This window comes from Cebus imitator, unplaced genomic scaffold, assembly GCF_001604975.1.
Source record: "Cebus imitator isolate Cc_AM_T3 unplaced genomic scaffold, Cebus_imitator-1.0 Scaffold24, whole genome shotgun sequence".
Lineage (NCBI taxonomy): Eukaryota > Metazoa > Chordata > Mammalia > Primates > Cebidae > Cebus > Cebus imitator.
In genome coordinates, this window is record NW_016107339.1 from 6,892,724 (window position 1) to 6,915,481 (window position 22,758).

The window sequence follows — 22,758 nt, forward strand, 5'->3', positions numbered from 1 at the left end:
AAGATGAGCTAAAAACAGTAAATGATACAAAAATAATTTGAATGTCTAATATTTACTGGAGTTAATTGACTCTTCTATCCAAACTTTGCCATTGCCACCACTATAATTCAGACCCCTGCCCCCCCTTTTTTTAAAGTAGAGCAGATTTCTAATTTGCTTTCCTAATTTTACAGTCTTACCCCTTTTAAAGGCATCATAAAAATCTTACAGCACAGCCTGAGCATTTCATGCCATTCATCACAATTACAGTCAGGGTCAGCTCCCTAGCCTGGCATTCAAAGCATAGTTTTGGTCTGACTACAATCTCTCCCTGGTTGTATCGACTCTCATGACCGCTTTTTCCCAGCCTCCCACCAATCCACAGATCTCTACACTGGGGCAACTAGATGGCTTACCTGTTCCTACCCCTCACCCATTCCAGCCTCTGCTCAAGTGCCTCTCCATTTGAACTTTATATCCTATCTAATTCATCCCAGTTTCCAAGATTCACTTTTGTTATCACCTCCTTGTCAAGGAAATTCCCCATTTTCCTTATTCAGAGTAATCTTTCTTTCTTTGAAACACTCATCACATTGTATGCCTAGTTCTCTTATCATAATCACCACCGTCAATCTTATACTGTGAAATGGTTTGGATTCCAACTCCAGAAAGAAACACGTAGCTTCAAAGCTTAGCTCCTCAGCTGTCAGAATTTAGGCACGTTGCTTCATCTCTCTATGCTTCTGTTTCTTCATCTGTTAAAACGTAAAATAAAAATAGCACCTCTCTCTTATGATTGTTATAAGCATGAAATTAGACAATGCACATAAAGTGCTTAGTCTGACACACATTTTTAATGCTCAATAATATTTATCCCAAAACTTACTAACTAAAAGAGAATAAATTCTCTAAATGGATGAATTATATTCTAAGAATTGAGGGAACTTGTAAATGAAAAAAATAATTGAGAAATATCAAAAGAAACCAGAAGGTTGGAGGTGGATAACTTTTGCTGCTATTTTCAAAATAGGGCATAAGTTAGGTTTTAGAAGTTACAGAATGGTGAAACTGATGTTAAATTTGAGGCAGGAAGAGTCTGGATAAAAGGGAAAACAAAAAAGGAGAAGTAATCCAGGTACTGAAGAAAAATAAAAACACATATGCACACCAAGACTTGTACATGAATATTATAGCAGTTTTATTCATTATTTAAAAAAACTAGAAACAAATGTCCACCAAGAGGAAATGGATAAACAAAATGTGTTATATCCCTACAACAGAATATCGCTCAGCAATACAAAGAAACATACGACTGACAGAGCCACACATGGGTGAATCTCAAGATCATTACACTGAGTAAAGGAAGACAAACACAGAAAAGCACATCATGGATAATTCCATTTATATGAAAGTCTAGAAAATGCAACTAACCTATAATGACAGAAAGGAGATCAGTGGTTGCCTGGGGCATGGAGATGGCGGGAAGGAATGACTGGAAAGAACAGGAGAAACTTGTGGAAGATGATAGAATGTTCCCTGTCTGTGTTGCAGTGATGGTTTCAGGATATACACAGAATTCTGCCAAAACTCATCAAAATGTTTGTATTCTTTATATGGGTGTGATTTGCACCCTTTTTAAAGTCAGTAAGAACCTAAAAATTAAGTAGTGCTGATTGGGACAAGTATATATTCATTAGGAAAATGTTCCATTTGTTTGACAGTTTTTCCTTCTTCAGCCATGGTCCTGGAATACAATAGCTAGGAAATAAGTAGATGCAAAGTATCTGAATCTCAGCAGAATATTTGAAGAGGTTTTTAATGATATGCTGTTGGACCTAATGAAATGTTATGGCCTGGGTACAAGGATAATGAAAGAATTGAGTCAAGATTATTCCCCTGTCATACTAGAAGATTTCTAGTGGCAAGTCACAGGGTTCTGCACTCCGTCTGTTTAAGCCTTTTATCGATCACTTGTCTGAACACCTAAGGGCACAGCCATTGCTGTGTGTTGGCTAAACACTGGTATGTTGGATGCAAGATGAGGGTCTAAATCATCTTGATAGGCTATAGCAGTAATTTAGTCATAATAAGGTAAAACTTTACAAGGACAACTATTAAATAGACAAATTGAATCTAAAATTTAGCTTTCCAAGTACAAGATAGAGGAACCATGCCATACCAGCAGGACATTAGAAAAGTCAGCCTTAGCGTCACAATCACCAGTGAGCTCAGTGTCAATCAACAATGAAATATAACTCTTAAAGAAGATAACATGACCTTGGGTTGCATCAAAAAGCATGTAAGTCTTAATAGGAAGAAGATGGAAATCATGTTTTATTCTCCATAGTAAACTTACATTTAAAAATATTTCATGAAGTTTTTGATGAGATGCTTATGTGGGGGAAGATTAGAAGTGTATCAAAGGAGGAAAAAGAAGTGTGTTTTTAATCTATGAGTTCCTTAAAGACAGGGTCCATATTTTAGTCATCTCACTTTCATTAGTACCTATCTCAATTCTTGCCATAACTATAATTATTGTTCAGAAAGTAAATGGTGTTTTTATATTGATAAGACTTGAATTGCTGTCATATATGTAGTGGAAAAGTGACAAGGACTTTTTAGCCTAGACAATAAAAGACTGAAGGAGAGGGAAGGATGGGTAGTAAATCAAGGTGGATAGCACAAAATGTGCCTATGGTAAGTACAGTGAATTGTAGATGGCTGCAAATCTTCACCACTCCACTCTATCAGGAAGTGGAATTGTATGTCCAGCCCTAGAATCTGGCCTGAATCTGTGACAACTTTGAACAAAATAATGAAGAGAAAGTGATACTGTGATAGTCCCAGGTCCAGTCTTTAAGAAGACTGGAAACTTCCTCTTCCTCTTTCTTGGAACTCATCCACCATTCTAGAAGAAGCCCAAGCAGCTACAAGGACAGGTTTACCTGTGGCAGAATTAAGGCACCTGGCCAGTAAATGAGGCTGAGCTCCCTGCCAATAGTAAGCACCAACTTGCCAGCCCATGTAAATGATCCACTTGAAGTACAGCCTTATCTCCTCAAGCTACCCCAGCTGACGCCACATGAAGTTAAAATGAGCTTTCCCCACTGGGTTTTTGCAAAATCACTAGCAAATAAGATATAGTGGTTGTGTTAAGCCACTAAGTGTTGAGGTGGTTTGTTATGCAGCAAGAAGCAGTGGAAACAGTAACCATATTCAAATATATTAAGAGCTGTCGTGTGCATGGTGCCATGGATTACAATTATAACCAATATGCAGAATTAATACCAGTATGCATGACTTGTAGAGTTTCACTGAGAAACAGGCTGTAACCTTAAAGATAAAACCAGACAGAAAAGAAAGTGCCAAAGTTGTAGAGCTCATTTGGCATTACAACTGGCCTCCAGGAAGTAAGCTCAGGTTCATATTCAGATGACATCAGTTCCCAAGGGCTTCATCTGCTGGGCATTGTAGTGCTTGGGGAAGACCGTTCAGGTTGAATAAGATCCTATCGATCCAATGTCTGGAGATAGTGGGTCAGGAAAAGGCTAGAAGGCTTTCAAGACCCCTGTTAAGATGAGATTCAGAATGGATATGAATCCCAGAGGGATCCTGGAGTAACAACACAAAACCAGAGAAAGCAAAGGTGCAAGGATTATGCACCCCAAGTCAGGGCTTGAATGGTATAGTTTGGAATGAGGGCACACCTTAGACCTACCAGACATCAGATATGGTCTTGATTCTGCCATCTGATGGGAATGCAAATCCTAAGGTGCCATCAGGTTAGTTTAGGATTGGCTCAGAAAGCAGCCGATTGAAGAAGTGGCTAGGAATCTAGAGTGGGCTTTGTAGGCAATGGGTAGCTCTTCAGTATCCTTGGCTGACTGGGGCTAAGATATGAGTCTTCTGAGAGGAGCTAGAGGAAAATAGATTTCAGTTTAACAGAAGGAAGAGCTTTGTTAGAGAGATGTATTCCTATGATTGCAAAAAGCTGAATTATCACCTGCCAGGAGATCTGTAGAGAAGATGTATATATCTGATAAGAATAACATCAAATAACTTTTAATGCCCTTCCAAACTGAGATTTCCTAACACATACATAATGTGAGGGCAAACTGCTTGCACAGAGCACATAAGTGCTCAGCAAGGAATGGATGGATAGACAGGCAGAGAGGTGGACAGACAACTGGATGGAAAAACTTAAGGATGGATAATGCAGTCTGACATTTTCAAATACTCAGCACCTCCCATCCACAGACACATTAGCCACAGGAAATAAACTGAACCTCAGAAAAAAAAAAAATTAAAATATATCTGGACCTCTAAGAGTTTGCCAGATACTTAGTATCTTTGAGTACCCAAATATATGCTGCATTTTATGCTTATGAAAGCAATTTCTTAAGAAAATAAGAATATCATGTGAAAATGTCTTCGTTTGTTCTGACTGGTTGACTCTGAGCAAGGGTCACTGTGGACCTATATTGTCTGCAATTTGGTACATTCGGCCACCTCAGCTTTGACAGTCAGGAGCCCAAGCTCCAGGTACAAAAGACAGTCTTGAGCAACAGAGAAGCAGTGACAAGCCAACATCCACATGTTCTATTATTTCTTCTCCCAGCAGCTTTCTCATGCCACATCGTGCTTTACATGCCTTGTACCTATTTTTTAACCTTAGCTCCTGTCACACACTCCCCAGTATGAGACATTTCTGCAGGTCTCTGATGTAGAGTATATACTGTACTTTCAATAACATGGCCAAGGTTTTAGGTAAATAAATTGTCTAACACCTTCATACACAAAGAATATCTTGTTCTCTAAGACAGAGGATAAAGCTCTGAGTTCTAGGGAGAGGTTTATAAATTCTTTGAACCACAACTCATATTCAAAAAACATTTTACAACCTAATACAGAGGATACATATAAAGTAATATTTACCATACAATGTGCCATGCATTTCAATATTTTCTATTCCATTTCATTTTTCAAGCATCCAGTGAGAACCCACCAGTTTGAATACATGACACACAATGCATGGGACTTAAGGATAATTATCAAGTAGTATTTACAGGGAGTGTAGCAGTGAACCAAGTGCCCCAAAACTGTATTAACATTAGAAAGTCCTGAGCCCTCAAAACCTGTAAATAATGTTTCCATTTTCTAAGAATGAAGCTAATAAGAGTTAACGCACAATGGATGAGATTAGCTAAATGTAGAAATTAATTCAAGAAAGCTGTGGGGCTGCAGGGATATGAAAATGCTCTCAAGTCCAATCGAGGTGTCCAGGATGAACAGTGTGACAGTAGTCTTACTGGATTATAATTCTAACATGAGAATTTTAGATTAAAATAGACAGTTTTATTTTGCCTTGCCTGAATAAATCCTGTTAGTAGTAGGAACTGAATGCATCGGGGTAGACTGACTTCCTTGTAAGTGGGAAGTCAAAAGACAAGAATTTTTTAGTAGGTCCTCCATCTAGGGAAAAGACTACTGCAGCCCCTGAATACAAATATCCAACAGCTTGGCAACTAGGGGCCAGGAGAAAGATGGAGCCTCCAATTCTCATGACTCAATGACCTACTTGCTCCCTTTCTCTTCATCTAGATCCGCTAAGTAACTTTTGATTTAAACATGCTTCCCAACTATGTTTTCCTGAAGAGGTAGGAACACAGTAACCAGCTAATATAAATTTCTTATGTGCTTGCCAGTTATATTTTTCATTGTCAATTAACAGATTGAGATCTTGATTAATATACATCAGTCTTGTGGGTTTGGTTACATGATCATTTCTACACTGAACGAAATGTCAAGGTTGTTGAAAGCAAAGAACCCAGCCTAGAATAGGGCAGTGTTTCTGGGATGATGGCACTCAAGAGAGACTGTCTGGGCATCCTGCCAGCCTGTCTCAAAGCAATCCCTCTTGCAACTCTATCACTTGACCTCTAACAAGTTATTCAGAGGTTAATAAATGACAAACCAAATAAAAATGTATTGGTTTCACAGAAAAAAGCATTGACTTAGCATTTCTTCCAGCCAGCTAGAAGGAATATTACTGAGACCCAGTCAACTTTGTTTTCACACACCAGAGTTGGCTATGATCTAATCTTTCACAGACTGAGGTTAATGTTCAGTTTTTTGTTTGTTTGGTTGGTTGGTTTTGAGATACGGTCTTGCTCTGTCACCCAGGCTGCAGTGCAGTGGCACAACCACTGCTCACTACAGCCTCGACCTCCCAGGCTCAAGCGATCTTCCCATCTCACCCTCCCAAGTAGCTGGAACTACAGGTGTGTTCCACCAGGCCCAGGTAATTTCTTTATTTTTTGTAGAAACATGTTATTTTTTGTAGAAATACGTTGCACAGGCACATCTTGAACTCCTGAGCTCAAGTGGTCCTCTCGCCTTGGCCTCTGGAAGTGCTGGGATTACAGGTGTTGAGCCACTGCACCCAGCAGGTTAATGAAACAATTTTTATCATAGAGTCTGATGGCCATATCACAATTTAATAATTCCAGTCACCTACTGGGTCTGGCTTTTCATTGTTTCTCAAGGTCATTCATTCATGCCACACATATTTCATGGGTGCCCAGATTCAGTGGTCACAAAAAAGATAAAAGGTCTACCCTCAAGGAATTCAGTCTCGAACAGAAGGATAAATTGTTATAAATCAGTGTAAGAAATGGTGTTATATTCGATATAAAGTGTTGGCATCAGGTAAGATCAACTCAACTGGAGGAAGGGAGATGAAAGATTTCACAGGGAACATGTTTGAGGTGGGTTGTTGGGGAAATCGTTTACAAAGCAGACTAGCGAAGAGCAATCACTGTGGAAAGAGAGCATCGCAGGGAGCTTAGGCTGAGTGAGGATTTGGAATGTACTAAGCAGTTTGGGCTGGATTGGTCATGGTAGCTGCTATGAGTTTAAAAGGGACATTTTTGCTATTGAAGATTTGCTGTCTTTTGAGGATGAGATATTTCTCAACTCCGGGAATTTTTGCCATAGGGGGCAAATAACTGTGGTTCTCCTGGCACCCCAATGCTCGTATCACTGTGTGCAAGCAGGGGATACCCCAAAACATCATCTCCAAGGAGGATCAGGGTGAGCAGCAGCAGCAGCAGCTCCCAACCCCTGAGTCTGCAGACCCTACCCCAAGGGCGCTGGCGGGAAAGCTGTGTGTCCCAGGGAATGAAGATGGAAGGAATGAGGACAAAGGCATGGTAAATCATCTTCCAGAGAAGATGCATGTCTGTGAGAAATGCTGTGTGAAGTTCTTTGGCATCTCTCAGTTCTTGGAACATAAGAAGAATTGCACTAAAAACCCACATGTCCGCATCATGAATGACAGTGAGAGCCCAGTGCCTTCAGAAGTCTTCCTCGGGTCTGTACCGAGCCACCAGCCACTAGATCCAAGCAGGAGGGACAGCCACAGGGAGAATGGTGGCAGTCCAGGACACATGAAGGAGAAGCCGGGTGCTGAGGCTGTGGAGTATTTAAAGACAGACACCGCCCTGCCACCCACACCCCAGGGCATAAGCTATGCACCCAAAAGCAATAGCCAACGGGTGCCCCTGCAGGTACTACAGGGTGGTGAGTCTGTGGAGCGCGAGTGCCTGGCGCCAACAGCATCCTGTCGGTGCTTGAGCAGATCCCGTGCCTGCGGCAGCTACAGTGGATCCAGGTCACCCAGCAGATCAGAGCCCAGGCGCACCAGTGGGCCTCACTCGCCCTCCCTTTACCCAACGGCACCGCACCCCGAAGACCTTGGGCAGCCAGGTGTCCTGCAGGTTTCTGCGGCAGTGGCTTTGCTCAGGGGGAAAGCTAGAAGCCAAGGTCTGCCTCTGGATGCCTTGAAACAAGCCAAGCTACCTCACACCGACATCCCTTCTGCTTCCAGATGCATGTCCCCAGGACTGCTGCTCCCCACCCCCGCCTGCCCTGCTCTGCAGCCGGATGGGAGAGGGCATTCCTGAATGTTAGTTTTGCCTCCCCAGTGCTGCGTGTCCTCGTGCCCACCTGGGTACTCTGCCAGCAGCCTTTCTCCATGGTGGGTTGTACTAGACCACCCAGGAATGAGAAGGGGAAGCTGCTGGACATCTCTGTGGTGGGGCAAACCCAAAGACGAGGTGGCCCTCGACAAGCATAAGTGTGGGAGTAGGCTCCCTTCCACATTTATGCCAGCCTAGCCAACCCATGACAAAGTCGGGGTTCTGGCACCTCGGTCGGACCCTCAGCATCGTCCCCAAGTGAGCCCTTTGTTAGCACCCAGCCCCGCCAGCAGGCCCAGCACGTGTGTGGGAGGAACACACTGCTAGCACACCCAGATTCATGAGCAAGTGCACACTGCAAGAAGCATGTTGAATGCAGCATTTGTGGGCAAGCCTTTACCCACAAAGGCACCTTGAAGGTCCACTCTATGACACACGGGTAAACAGTCACCTGGCCCACCGTGGGAGGAAGCCATGGAGAACACCATGGTTTCATTAGGTACCCGAGAGAAAAAGAGTCTCAGAAACGTTTCCCAAGGAAATTCTGGTCCCTTCGGTGAGTGTGGACCTGCTGTGTGGAACAAGTGCACAAGCATGCTCAAGGTGCTGTGGCCACGAAGACCTCTGTGAGACCTCTGTGGTCCAGAGTGGCCATGTTCCACTCTCCCGGTTTCCCTGGGGGCCAGCTCGGTCCTGAATAAGACCACAATTTCCAAGAGGGATGGCTCCCAATCAGTTATCTGTGCAGATGTGGAAGAACCAGGTGCTATTGACTGATTCCAAACACTGGTGTCCTCACTTGCTGGATAAAAATTAGACTGTGGTCAGTTACAGCATAGGAGGACTTCCATGGAAGGAGAAATGCAGAGTGAAATCTCTAGAATCTTCTTTTAAAAAATTTTTGCTGGACACAGTGGCTCATGCCTGTAATCTCAGCACTTTGGGAGGCCGAAGCAGGTGGATCACCTGAGGTCAGGAGTTTGAAACCAGCCTGAACAACAGGAAGAAACGCCATCTCTACTAAAAACACAAAATTAGCCAGGCATGGTGGCACATGCCTGTAATCCCAGCTACTCGAGAGGCTGAGGCAGGAGAATCACTTGAACCTGGGAGGCGGAGGTTGCAGTGAGCCAAGATCCCACCACTGCACTCCAGCCTGGGCAACAAGAGCAAAACTCGATCTCAAAAAAAAAAAAAAAAAAAAAAAAAATCTCCTTTTATTTTTCTTACTGATATGCAAATATTGGCAAAGGTTGGGTCCACAACCTCAGGCAAGTCCTGCAATCACAGCTGTTGCTATGCTGCTTTGCAAACATTAAAAAGTTAATCACCCCAAACACAGACTAGACTTATTTTTAATTTAAAAAAAAAGTAGGCCTTGCAAAGTAGCTTTGTTACTTGTGACCAACTGTATACATAGAACCTTTGTACAACCTAGAGTGACTTTTCCACAAACTGTTACCTATTTCAAGGTAGAACTGCTGAAACTTACTGAGCAACAATGGAAGAGACAACTACTTAGCCTAATTGAAGGAAAGGGCACTATATACTTCCATGATAACAGTTTGTAGGTAAAAGGACATCGTCTGTCATTTACTTAGGCACCTGTTTTATATGCCCCCAACCCTGTCCCCATCTCTTTAATGTACTTTAAAAACACACAGACACACACACACACACAGGTTGCAGGATTATAAAATCGCTTCAGCTTTACAATCTTAAGCAGGACACCCTCAAATGGACTTATATTGATCTTTAGGGAGTCAATGTGTGTGTTGTTGTGACACTAGATTTGGGGGGAAGGGTTGTTTAGGAGGCAACACATACACATAAGGCTATTAAATTGATTTGGTTTGGTTTTCTTACAAAAAAAAATGGAATTAAAGCTAATGTAAACTTCTCAATTTTAAACTTGTCACAGGAAACATTAAATACAAATCATTTCAAAGATGATGTTTTGATTTATTTTTTTCCAAAGCCACCCCAAATGATAGGGAAATCTTTTTATATGGAAAGCACTGTACTTTTAGCTAATTTTCTAACACATAATTTGTCTCTTTGTCTATAATCTTAAAACATATACTTGTGTGAAGGGGATACTCATTAGAAGTGGCAGTGCCTAGCAACTTTTTGCTCCTTTGGCTAAATTATCATGCATAGGAGGAACAGCTTCTGCAGAGGCTGCTCAATTCCCATTCCTAGGTTAGTGATGGCTCAGAGTACTGAGGGCCCAGCCAGGAAGGACAGTGCATGCCAGACACCTGGGTCTGGTAACAGAGATTACTAATGAGCAGTAGAGATCTCAGGCCGGGTAGCGAGCAGAACCGGGATGCTATCCAGCCCAAGCCTCACACTTAAAGGAGGCATCCAGGTGTACAGACCACAGGTCAGAGACAGAGTCGTTGCTTCAAAGCCAATGCTGTGGGGAAAAAATGGAACTGAGTCCTGCACCAATGAATGAACAGTGTGGCACTGACTCTATGGCATGAAATGGTTAAAGACACATTCGGGATCAGAGCTGCAAGATTTTCTTCCATCGTTAGAAAGGGGGCATGTTTCTGCCAAATGCAGAGACCTGTACCTTATTTTACAAAATCAAATTCTTCTATAATACCAGAAATCAACATAGCCAAGCCTAGTTTTTTCCTTTTCTCTCTTTTTCTTTTTTTTTTTTTTTTAAGACAGGGTCTCACTCTATAGCCCAGGCTGGAGTGCAGTGGCACGATCTCAGCTAACAGCAACCTCTACCTCCCAGGCTCAAGCTATTCTCCTGCCTCAGCCTCCCAAGTAGCTAGGATTACAGACACATGCCACTACCACCTGGCTAATTTTTGCATTTATAGTAGAGATGGGGTTTCACTATGTTGGTCAGGCTGGTCTTGAAGTCCTGACCTCAAATGATCCACACATCTCGGCCTCCCAAAGAGCTGGGATTACAGGCATGAGCCACCGCACCTGTAACTTGACCAAGCCAAGTTTTTTCTAAAGTCAAAGTTTCAGAAAACCTGAAAGGAAGGAAAAATCACATTTTTCCTAATTATCATTTTGAGAGTGTCTTGTAATTTTTTTCATGAGTCACTGATACACAGAAAAATAAACTCTCTCTGAGCAAGATAACATCCATTCTGTTTTAATGTCAGAACATATTCAAATTGGCAATTATTGTTTAAGCTAGTATTAATTTCTTTGCTTATATATTTGCCTAGGTATGCCTCATTCTGCGAAGCATTGAAAGTGGCTTGTTCAAGTGAACAAATAAAAAACTGCTTGCTTACCATCTTCCTGAACTACTTAGTTAAGATGCAGCGTGGATGCATTTAAAAATATATTTGCATAAAATATATTTAAAATGTATTCTGAAATAATAAGAAGGCAGTCACCTAAGTTAATGTTTTCATCGACACTGCATATAATTACATGAGGGATTACCTTTCCACTTACACATTTAGAATGAAAATCATATAGCATAGGAAGTCAAGCAGCAGATTTTATTTGTGTACTTAACAACCAGATAAGTCAATAGAAACAAAAGACCTCTTCAGAAGTTCCCAGATTAACACACTATGTAAGAGCAAATTCAGGGATATAAATTATTTCATTGCTTTTCCAAAGTTTAAAATAAAAAAGTTAGTGCTAGTAAGTATGGTAAACTGTTTTTCATTTCAATTGCATGGTTTTTTCTATACTATTTCTTGCTGTTCCATGTGTATGCCACCCCACACGTACTGTTAAGTACATGTTAAGAGCAGCTAAGCATGTACTGTTAGTGTAACAATGTTACAGCCAGCTTTACGCTTCTATAATTGAACAGGCAATGCTGCTCTCTCTGATCTCACTCATAGAAGCCGCTTCAAACCAGTTAAAGTACTCTACAAAATAATGATGAAAAGAAATGGATGAGGTTTTGAAAACAGAAATAACAAGATAATTGATTGTACTGTGCATATTCCCATATATGAGGCTATTTGAAAACCACAGATGTTCCATTTCATTCAAGGCTTTCTCCAAGTTTTAAGGTCAGAACTTCTCCCTGTTTTTAATTTATCAAAAGAGTATAGATTAAAAGTTTGAGACTTCATTTTTTATTTAAGCACTAATTCTATTATAGCATTGCAATGATTATCTTTACTTGTATGACTTATGTAAAAAGGAAAAAATTACAAATATTTCCCCTGCTCCAATATTTTTGAAAACTACTTGAGATAATTGCAACCAGATTTGCAAGGCCATGGCCAGTTAATAGTTATTAAGACAAGGTTGAGGAGAAAAGCCATTTTCTTTAAGAAACAACTTTAAATAAAAAGTATTATTTTCTACCAAAAAATTATAGCAAATGTAATTGCCTATAAACAACATTAATAGTCTTAAGGTTTCAGATAAATAAGTCCTTGGACCTGTTAAATAATAACTCTCAAGATTACAGAAAAATGTTTGCTCTTCTTAATAAACACATACACTTTGACAGAAATTTAACTTTATGACAAGATGAAGAATAATATTAACTTAAATATTATGATAAATTATATATATTTTTTCTCTACCCTTTCTTATCCTCTCACAATAAAGGGCAATGAATAAATCAGTGCTTTGCATTTTCTGAAGTCTTGTGTTAATGATTCCTTCACTTAAAGAATTCATTAAGTGACACTAAAATTATTTCAACTCTAATTTTAACCAAAGCAAAATGAAAGAATCTAGTACTTATAATAATTTATTTCTGCATTAGCAAAGATTTGTTTCATTAGTCATAAAAATTCAATTGAAAAGGGCATAGTTAAATAACCACTCTTATCTATTTTTGATGAGTGAATAAATTTGTATAACCTTTCGAAAAGGCAACTTGAATGTATCAAGAGCCTGATATTAGTTCTCTATTGTTACATTCAACATTATCCCAAAACAAAAGGCGTTTGTTACTGTACAGTTTCAGTGGGTCAGGAATTTGGGAGCAGCTTAGCTGGGTGGTTTCAGGGTCTCTCATGAGGCTGTAGTCAATATGTTGGCCAGCATCCATTTAAAGGCTTGTCTGGCACTACAGGACATGCTTCCACAATGATGCACCTGTCTGGCTGTTGGATGGAGACCCTGGAGAAGGCTGCTGACGGACACCACTACGTGAATCTCTCCATAGGGCTGCTGGAGCATCCTCACGTGTCAACTGGCTTCCCCAGAGTAAGTGTCCCAAGGAAAAACAAGGAAGGGATCACAGCCCTCTTATGATCTAGTCTCCAAAGTCACACACCATTATTAATACTTCTGCCATAGTCTATTTGCAAGAAGTGAGACACTAAGTCCCCCTAACATTCAAGAAGAGGTAAATTAAGAGACATTTCTAGAAGGAAGAAGTATCAAACAAATCCTAGACATACTTTAAAACCATTTCTATTATAGCATTATGTGAAAAAAAAGCATTATATGAAAAAGATATATTGAAAAAATTTTAAATGGTACTTTAGGTTCTGGAATAAATGTGCAAATCACACAGGATTATTGCATAGGTACATACATGGCAAGGTGGTTTGCTGCCTCCATCCCCCATCACCCATATCTGGCTTTTCTCCCCATATTATCCCTACCCAACCTCCCCACCCTCCACTGTCCCTCCCTTAGCCCCTGCCTTAACAGACCCCAGTGTGTGACGCTCCCCTCCCTGTGCTTATATGTTCTCATTGTTCAACACCCACCTATGAGCGAGAACATGCAGTATTTGATTTTCTGTTCTTGTATCAGTTTTCTGAGAATGATGGTTTAATATTAAAATGTTAAAATCAGTTGCCTTTGTGTGTTAGAATTGAGAGTTAATATTGTCCTCTCTACTTTTCAATACTTCTATGCAAGGAAGCATCCTTTCCTTTCTTTCCAGCTTAAGGTATTCTTACTTGCACCTTGTATGTCATGTGCTTTTATTATAAGCATTATAAAGATAATTCAAAGTTTCATAATATTTAACAGAATTTCTCATCTCCATTTTAAAATTACTAAAATCTTGATTTTTTAAATTATAAAACCCCGGTCCAACACAACAAACAATCCTGTTCATTGCCGGTAGTGGGGAGAACTCCTACACTCTACCCTACAAGGGATTATGTCCCATTCATGAGAGTCCTGTTGGATTGCTGGAAGGAGACAAGACACAGGCAGTGAGGGACATTTGCAGGCCATGTCTCTGATTATACGAAGGTGGACTGCTGATCCCAGAAAGTAATTCCTAGCCCCAGAAGCTGGAAGCAGACCTCTGAACTAATTCAGCTCCTGTGAACTCACACTGTCGCTCCTATAGTTGCCTTCTCTATCCACCTGCCTGAAGACTTTCCAGAAAACATATCTGCAAAGGACCACTCTCATGAATGGCATGCAGGGGTCTGATCAGTCAGACCCATTCTCCCTTTTCTTTCCCCTTACATACAGCTTCCACCCACCCTGTTCCATCCATATTCCCATCACAGACACTTGTAACAGACACTATCTGTGCTGGTCCTCTGGAATCCTCCTTACTAGTTCTGAGTTCCATCCCCTCACTCCTGGGTGCTTTGTTTCTAAGGGCTTGGACCTGCAACTTGGTTCAGTGATTTCTGTGGAGCTACTGGACTACTTTGGCTGCATCCCAGAGAGCTGAAAGTTCTTAGGATTTCACATCTAACCCACTCACCGTAATTGCCCTTCCCTCCACAACACACACACAGACACACACACAGCAGTCCTTAGCCAATGACTGATAGAAGTGGGAACATGAATGCCCAGCTCTTTTGTCTCAAACCAGGACAAACTGAAATATTATTTTTTCTTGGTGTGTTCTCTTATTCTGCCCTACTTCCCCCACACCCTTTCTAATTCTCCTGGGAGCTCTTCCTTAACAGGCCCTTTGCACACATTCCTCCTTTAAGGGCTTGCCTCAGAGAACTCATGCAAACCCAGATGACCCAGTAACTAAGAAGGAATTTAGTTACCTGGGGACCAAGGATGTTAAAAGACCTTCAATGCAAAGAATATCCCATACAACAAAGAATCATCCTACTCAAAATGGCCATAGCATCCAGAACCGAGAAACAAGTAGGCAGGGGAGTGGGGGAGGGAGGGAAGGGGGGCAAAGAATGTTCAGTTAAGACCAAAACAAGGTAAGTCCAAAGTTTGATTTGGTTAAAGAGGAGTCAGCTGATGATATTGACAGGGAGTGGCCAGAGCAAAAGAGGAAGAAATGAGGAAAGTGGTATGAATGGAAACCAAAGTACATGTTTCAAAAAGAGGGAAGTGTCAGCAGTATTTGATGCCACTGGTCACATAAGCAAGAACAGAGAACTGGCTACTGGGTTTGCTCCCTGGAAGTCATTGGTGCCCTTGACAAATGGAACTGCTGAGGAGCAGGGAGAGTGAAGTCAGATTAAAGTGGGTTCTATCTGGGTTTCAGAAGGCAAAATAAATAAAATAGTTAAACACAGTGAGCTTCAAGTTTCTCTTCAAAGAATCAGTATGTCAGTATGTTCAGCTCTCTTATTCTTTGTTCTCCATTTTAAAGTTTAACTTTCTGGTTCTCTTTGCCCCCTTGCCTCTAGTTTCAGTAAAGAACTTTCCCACCAGTTCTAATCAGTAGTTCACATTTGTTCCCCTGGTACCTGCTTTGACCTGAGTCACCCTAGTCACCTGCTTCAACCTGAGTCACCTTTAGTTACGTGTTCCGTAACTGTCCTTCCTGCCAAACTGCTCACCCTGCCACTCTGGCTCATACCTCTGCTCCCTTTAAAATAGCCAACCGGAATTAGCTTAGATTGTGCAGTCCAACCCTAGCCAATAGGGGAACAACATAGCAGTAGGGGCTACCAGCATCAAGGATAAGAACCCCTTCCCCTCCCCTGTTCAGGTGTGCTCTTGCTATTGTTCCATCCATGAGATGCACCCTTCTATGGAAGTAAATTGCCTTGCTGAGAAAATTCTTTGTCTGAGCACTAGTTCTTTTTGGCAATGAGTAACAAGCATTTGTTTCTAACAAAATAAAATAAAATGGGTTGAAGATTGAAAGGATATAAAGGCAGAGGAGATAACTCATGTGTTTGCCCTTGAATAGGTGCAGAATAATGGGAGAATGACTGGAAAGGAATGTGGGAAACAGAAAAATTTTAAAGAACATGTTTATAAAATGATAAAAATAATATAGTATTGAAAGAGCAGTAGATGGTACATGAAAGAGAGGAGAGAACAAAAAGAACATAACTTGAGCAGGCAAAAAGGATTGGGATCTAGATCTCTGAAAATTTAGCTACCCTTCCCTAGCACCTAGTGTTTAGAATTATAATGCCTCTGCAGCACCCCACTTATGATTTTTCTGTAGGTGAAAGAAAAGGCATCAATTCTTCATAAAGACTCACCATCCCCAAACAACAAATTGAAAAACTTCCTGCTAAACCACAAACAAAAACTATAATAATAACACATACACATGTCCACATATACTCAGTTTTCATGCTTTATGTGGTCTTGAATAATAGGGCTGGCTGGAGAATTCAACTTTGATTTTTACAAAGCAAACTTTGCTTCTATGGCCTTCTGTGGCCTCTATGGTCGTACACTACTCAAATATTTCAAAAGAGAGCCTGCTGCAAGGAAAGTAGTTAGTGGACCACATTCAGCTGCTGCATCTTTGTGATCCACCCCTGTGTTTTCTCTGAGACCACCCTCTTTTCAGGCTACTCCCAGCCAATGACTGAGGTTAGCAGGGCTACTGGATCTGGGAGATTCCTGCCCAAAACAAGACTCCTCTAACTGGCAATCTGCACCAAAGCATCCCATCAGCCTGGTCTAGACTTTCTCTGAACTGCACTGCAGTTTGATGCTTTCCCACAAATATTCCTAACTGCCTCCTCTCCTTTCACAGTGTCCAAAAGTGAGGCATGGTCTAACTAGTTCTAACTACTTCTGTGACCTCTCCCTTTATCTTTCAAAGATATTTTCTAGAATAAATCTCTTGCACTTCTAATTCTGTCTTGGTGCCTGCTTCCTGGAGGACACAAACTGACACAAATCTCTCTCTGGAGATCCAAAGTGTACCCCAAAATTGAGATCTTGTTAGCTTGTCATATCAGTCTTGATTTTACACATATATGACATTTTTCAGCCAAAGACTTGGCATCTGTAGAAATATTAAATCAAATTTTTGTACTTTCAAGTAGATGATTAATAAATTGTTGTTATTATTGGTAGCTGTGCTAGTTTTATAAATGATTGCTATAACCACCAAAAGATCTGGCACCAATTCATATCTGTCTGTCCCTATTGAATAAGCATAGTTCAATAGATTGTTTTTCTTGTTTGTTCTTTTCCAACAAAGAAATCACAGTGCACAATTGCCAAATGAATAGACTAGAATAATGTCATGATACATATAAGCAAATGCCACCCAGGCGCTCTGTATCAATAGGGTTCTTGATTACAAGCTATAGCTAACTGAAGCAATAGGGAATTTAATTAATCAACATCATATAGAGTGGAGGAAAGAGGACTGACAGAATCAACAAAAGACTGGGGTCTTAGGCTTGGGAATGGATAGAAAGTACCTAGGGGCTCTGAGAGTAGAGAAACAGGAAATGACTCTGCAATCGTTTCATGGCTGGGCAATCCTGGTCAGACTGCCACTGTTGTGGCAAGACACCTGCAACCACCTCTGACATTCACATTCGTGTGCTCAACTGGTTGGGTTCAAGTCAAAGAGATGCCATCTGCATGCACCAGGGGAAAGGAGAAAAGAGATCCAGGAAGATTGCCTTACGTGGTAGGGGAACAGGTGCTTCCACCACCAAGGCTATAAACAAAGGCAGAAGAAATTCCTTCAAAGAAAATAAAAGAGGTTATGAAGGTGCCGAATGCTGAGAAAATCTAAATGACAAAGACAAATTTCATCACACATTTCTAGATCTGAAACCAGCCCTTTTCCATCATTCAAAAACCATGGAAAGTTTGTTCAAAGAAAATATCAGAGCAGTAGTTCTCAACCTTGGCTGATGGAAGAATCACGTGGAAAGCCTTTAAGAATCCTAACACTTAGGCCAAAACCCAAACCAACTGAACAAGAATTTGCAGGGTGGGACCCAGGCATTGGCACCTTTTAAAGCTCCCCCAGATGATTCTAATGTGCAGCCAAACTTGAGAAAAACTGCATTAGTAGAAAACCCAATACATAAAATGTATAAAACAGAGCTACTCCCATGGGTAGTGAGGTTGGCACCTCTCCCATCCCCATTGGTCCCTAAGACATTTTTAAGGAATCCTTTTGTATCAGCACTTAAGATAGATTATTATTATACATTTGTTGACTCCTTCATTTTTCTCATACTCCAAATTCAACCTGTCAGGTTGACTCAAGCTTCAAAGGATAATCAGAAACTGAGCACCTCTCTCCACCTCTCCTGCTGCCACTCTGTTCCAATCTCCCATCATCCCTTGTTTGGATTAAAGTAATAGCCTCCTAATGGGTCTCTCTGCTTCTATGCTGCCCAGATGCATGCTTTTCTCAACATAGCAGTAGGAGTAATTCTTCCATAACATAAATCAGATCCTGTTCCTCCTCTGCCCAAAACCCTGAGATTTGGGTTTCACTCAGAGTAAAGGCCAAAAACCTCCATACTCTACACCAGAGGTCAGCAAAGTTTCTCAGTAAATATATCAGGCCATGGAATCCATAAGGTCTCTGTCACAACTATTCAACTCTGCAATTATAGCCAGAAAGCAGCCATAGATGATATGTAAGAGCAGCTGTGCTTCAATAGGACTTAATGTACAGAAATAGGCCAAGGGACGGGATGTGGTCCACAGGCTGTATTTGCCAACCCTTGCTACGACCAGAGCCCATCACAGTTCCAGACAGATGTCCTCCTGCCCTACTCCTTGCTCTCTCCTTTCCAATCACACAGGCTTCCTTGGAGTTTGAGTTCCTGGGACACTCCAGGCACTCTCCTGCCTGAGAGAGTGTATTCTATGCTCCCTCTGCCCATGATGCTTCCCTGGGCTTGCCCCTCACCTCCTTCAGGTCTGTATCCAAATCCTCCCTTCTCAGTCAGGACCAGCATGGCCACTCTAGTTCAGACAGTGCCCTGCTTCCCACTCCACCCACCCCCATAGTATCCTAAATTCCCTTGCTCTTTGCTTCTTTAATCTTTTTTTCCATAGCACCTTTAACTTTTAAGCATATATACAATTTACTTATTTATTAAGCTGCCTGCTATTTGTCTAAAATGTAAACTCTGCAGGGGCAGCACACCAGGGTTCATAACAACAGAACCACTATGAAAGATAGAGAATAAAGGATTTATCAACATGCCATGGGGAGAAGGTGGGACAAGCTATGCAAGCTGTTGCCTCTGCAGGTCCTCTGTCACCAAGCCTTCATTGTGGATGTCTGAACTGGGGCTGGGCACATCAAGCCTTCCCTTGCTTCCTGCCCTGGCCTCCCATAGCCTGCAGCCCTGGCTCCCATCACACTTTGCCCCATATCCTCAGCTGTGAGCCAGCCCTACTCTTTTCCACACTGAGCCTGGAAACAGTCTGAGCAGAGCCTTGGACTCCCCAGTTACCTAGGAGAGGAAGACAAATATAGATGAGGGAATTAGGCCCAAGAAGAAACATAATACACCATAAATACATGATCTGCCAGGTCAGGTAGCCCAAGTTTGAAATGCACTGAGACATCTACTAAAAGTGTGACCTTGGACAAGGGTCTTAAGACCACTTAAAGTTTCTATTTCTCAACTATAAATAAGGTATAATGATTATACTTCTCCCTCTTAATAGCTTTTTGCAAATATTAAATGAGATAGGTATAAGTTAAGTATAATTAATCTCTAAGCATAATTCTTGAGATCTGGTAAGCGGTCATAAACATTAACCATCATTATTACTATTATTATTAATAAGGCCAAAGAATAAGTAAATGATAGAGCTAGGAATTGAATCCTTCTCTATTCATTTCATTTCTCAAAGCACATAATTATAGAAAATTAGTATATGATGGTAGACAGAACTGGTCACTAGCATGTGACTAAACATAGACAGGTTTGATTATGAGCTTACTAGGGGTGAGAAAAGTATTACCTGCCCTAGATAAGTAATACTGAGCAGTTTCTATTATTTTATTAGACTTCTCTGACAGAAAGCTCTAAAGGAAATCACTTTGTTATTAGCTTTATTTATGTGTGAGGTGAAACACATCTTATCAGTCTTTGTTGTTTTAACCAAATACATATTATTAAATCCAACGGCTCTCTTTGTGGACTCACAATAGCACACTGCTAAAAGTGTTCTGGTTGGAATTTTTCCCTCTTGCAGGAAAGTTCTAAAATTACTGTACAAAGTCATCTGTGCAATCAACGTATGCAAATTTGCAGTGACTTACTGGAAATCTGGGTACGGGCTAAAGAGGCAGTAGTCCTTGGGATGACCCTCAATGTCAGGGCTACTTCAGGAACTTCCCTGCAGTAATAATATCCCATGAGAGTACACAGTCCCAAGGAAGGCTTTCAAAGCAGCCCACAATATGTGTGTCAAATCCATCAGGTAATTAATCATTTGTGTTCCAGTGGAACTGTATTAGCACTTCCAGTTTTTCTCAATAATATGTCTGCAGTAGGTTTTTAATCTTATTTGATGGACAAATTGGCCACAGTGTTTACTGTGTGCCTCGATCTTTATGAATGTTGACAGATTCTCTTTTGATAGTTTCCAGCAGATGCTACAGGAGAGGAGATGTGTTCTTGCTCAGAGGATAAACTTAACTTACACTTTGTAAAGCTTTAAGACATATTTTGAGGTTTTCTGGCAAAGAAGTAAACTCTGGGGGCAGCTAGAGCTATGAAAGGATCTGGATTACCTATTTAATGAAAAGAAAAAGAAAGAAAAAAAGCTTAGCTATGGTTCTGCAGCATTTACCAGTGGGGGTTTGCACTTCATTGTTCCAAGGTTCAGCCAAGTGTGACTTTATTCTGCCCATCCTGACAACGACCCTAAAAAGACATAAAATCCATAGCAAATTGAACATTGGACAAACAAACCTAATCTAGATGAGAGAATAACTACTCTGGGCAGGGACTGTGATAAACAGTTCACATTCATGAGCTCATTTGATTCTCATTACAACCCTGTCATGTGGGTGCTACCATTAAGCCTATTTAAAGACGAGAAAACTAATACTCAAAAGGATTAAATGTCTTCCCCAAGGCCAAACTGCAAGCAAGATGAGGAGAAGGGTGTTACCAGACTTCCTGACCCCCCTGACTCTAGAACCCCAGCGCCCAGCCATAACTGCCCTCTTTTTTTCTGACTCTGGAACCTGCCAAAACAAATACCATATTAGGGTATTTGCCAAGTTGATGCCTCAGCTGTGAACACGCTTCTCACAGAAGACTTCTTGTTGTCATTCACAGTTCAGTGTAAATGTGTTCTACTTGGAGACGGTTTCTCTGTCACCTGGTGTCCTCAGGGTTGTCTCAAGCAAGGGACAGGAAAGCTGCCATGGTTCTCCCTCATTTCCTGTCCCTCACTGAGCACTGTGCCTGTGGGCCTCTCTAGCTGCCGCTGTCTGAACAAACAGAAGTTGTGGCCTGCACAGGAATGGTAAGGGCCCCCCAGCAGGCTTTCAAGATCCATTAGTCTGCAGGTTCACTGATGTCCTCCGAAACCAGATCATTTCCTTCTTTACACCTAGCGATCCACAGTGTCAGATTGACTCTCAAAAGTATTTGCCTCGTGGCCCTACACCAGCTGCTAGGAACAACTGAGTGTGCTTGCTTCCTCCTTCACATCTAGTGGACCGATTTTCTCTTTCTATTAAGAGCAGAAAACTTCCCAGGCAGCTCCAGAAAACTCCCCTCACAGCTTATTGGCTCAAATTGGATCATGTGTCCATTACTGAATCAATCTCTTGACAAGAAAATATTTTGTGCTGATTGGGTTAGGCCCAGATTCTTAAACCAATCACTGGCAAGGTGGATGGTGTTACTGGGCGATGTTAATCAGGACCAAGCTGGTGCCTGGGTCCCTCAGCCTTCCCTGAGACACATAGACACTTAGGAATTGATTTCTTTAGGAAGGAACAAGAGGAAAATGAATGTTAATAGGCCATCGAGGCCTCCACTGCATTTAATAACTTCCAGTCTGTTTTAAGACTTTCCTAGGTCCTGGGCATTCTTATTTGCATAGATAAACAACTATACCTTCTCAGTACCCTCAACCCTGACCCCAATCAAAAATCTCATGTACAGGTGTAACTTATATCATAGAATTTATTACTATCTAATATATGCTTGTTTGATAGTTTATTCACTTAGTCTGTTTTCTCCACTAGGATATAAGCTCCAAGAGAATAAGGGTATTGTCTGCCCCATGTATCGCTATTACCTTCACCCATAAAATAATGCCTGGAATGCAGTAAATGGTAAATAAATATATGCTGATTGAATGCATGAACTGAAAAAAAATTAATAAATCAATGAATAATGACTTTTACTACATAAAGCCGGGAGGTAAGGAAGGTATTTAGGGCCACTAATGAGGGGATCCTGTAGTCCCTGGAAATGCTGAGTGAGAGTGAGAAACTGAGAAAGGGCTAAGGGGAAAGGAATCCTGCTGCCCAGGTCTCCTGGGTCCCAAGCGGCAGGTTGAGCAAAATGCTACCAAGTAGTCTCATTCCTATTGGATATTCCTGGTGGGGTGTGGCTGGAGTTAGGGTGGGGCCCCTCTTTATGGGAGGAGGTAGCTATTTAAGAAGCTGAACAGACAAGCCAAGGGAATAATCCTGGAGCAGTGGGAACCCATACCCCAG